The sequence below is a fragment of the Arachis ipaensis genome, chromosome B08 (genome assembly GCF_000816755.2).
Source record: "Arachis ipaensis cultivar K30076 chromosome B08, Araip1.1, whole genome shotgun sequence".
Classification (NCBI taxonomy): domain Eukaryota; kingdom Viridiplantae; phylum Streptophyta; class Magnoliopsida; order Fabales; family Fabaceae; genus Arachis; species Arachis ipaensis.
In genome coordinates, this window is record NC_029792.2 from 49,253,589 (window position 1) to 49,255,514 (window position 1,926).

Sequence of the window (1,926 nt, forward strand, 5' to 3'; positions counted from 1 at the left end):
ATGGCTGAGAGTTTCGAATCAGAGTTGGAAGACATCTTTAAAGATGTCCAGCCTGATTTGGAGGATTCAGGGGACATGAAAGAGCCTCTAAACTTTCTTCTGAAAGAGGAAAAACCTCCTAAACCCGAGCTCAAGCCACTACCACCATCCTTGAAATATGATTTCTGGGAGAAGGTGACACTTTTCCAGTAATCATAAGCTCTGCTTTAAATTCACAGGAAGAGGAAGCACTTATTCAAGTGCTAAGGACACACAAGACAGCTCTTGGGTGGTCCATAGGTGACCTTAAGGGCATAAGCCCAGCTAGATGCATGCACAAAATCCTATTGGAGGATAATGCCAAACCAGTGGTTCAACCACAGAGGCGGCTAAATCCAGCCATGAAGGAAGTGGTGTAGAAAGAGGTCACCAAGTTACTAGAGGCTGGGATTATTTATCCTATTTCTGATAGCCCCTGGGTGAGCCCTGTTCAAGTCGTCCCAAAAAAGGGAGGCATGACAGTGCTTCATAATGAAAAAAATGAACTGGTTCCTACAAGAACAGTTACGGGGTGGCGCATGTGTATTGACTACAGAAGGCTCAATACAGCCACCAGAAAGGATCATTTTCCTTTACCATTCATAGACCAGATGCTAGAATGACTAGCAGGTCATGATTATTACTGCTTCTTGGATGGCTACTCAGGCTATAACCAGATTGCAGTAGATCCCCAGGATCAAGAGAAAACAACATTAACATGTCCATCCGGAGTGTTTGCTTATAGAAGGATGCCATTTGGGCTATGTAATGCGCCTGCAACCTTCCAGAGATGCATGCTCTCTATTTTCTCTGATATGGTGGAAAAATTTCTGGAAGTCTTCATGGATGACTTCTCAGTATATGGAGACTCATTCAGCTCCTGTCTTGATCACCTGAAACTTGTTCTAAAAAGATGCCAAGAGACCAACCTAGTTTTAAACTGGGAAAAGTGTCACTTCATGGTGACTGAAGGAATTGTTCTTGGGCATAAAATCTCAAACAAAGGAATAGAGGTGGATCAAGCAAAAATAGAGGTAATTGAAAAATTACCACCACCTGCCAATGTTAAGGCAATCAGAAGCTTTCTGGGGCATGCAGGATTCTATAGGAGGTTTATAAAGGATTTTTTAAAAATCGCAAAACCTCTAAGCAATCTGCTAGCTGCTGACACGCCATTTGTGTTTGACACAAAGTGCCTGCAGGCGTTTGAAACGCGGAATGCTAAGCTGGTCACAGCACCAGTCATTTCTGCACCAGACTGAACATTACCATTTGAGCTAATGTGTGATGCCAGTGATCATGCCATTGGTGCAGTATTGGGACAGAGGCATGACAAGCTTCTGCATGTCATTTATTATGCCAGTCGCATTCTAAATGATGCCCAGAAAAATTACACAACCACAGAAAAAGAACTACTTGTAGTGTTTTACGCCATTGACAAGTTCAGATCATACTTAGTAGGATCAAAAGTGATTGTGTATACTAACCATGCTGCTCTTAAATATCTACTCACAAAGTAGGATTCAAAACCCAGGCTCATCAGATGGGTATTGCTTCTGCAAGAGTTTGATATAGAAATAAGAGACAGAAAAGGGACAGAGAACCAAGTGGCTGATCATCTGTCCCGGATAGAGCCAGTGGAAGGGACGTCCCTCCCTTCTCTCGAGATCTCTGAGACGTTTCCTGATGAGCATTTATTCGCCATTCAGGAAGCACCATGGTTTGCCGATATTGCAAATTATAAAGCTGCAAGGTTCATATCCAAGGAGTACAACAGGATACAAAAGAAGAAATTAATTACTGATGCAAAGTACTACTTGTGGGATAAACCTTATCTCTTTAAGAGATGTGCAGACGGAATTATCCGTAGGTGTGTGCCTAGAGAAGAAGCACAGAGGATCTTGTGGC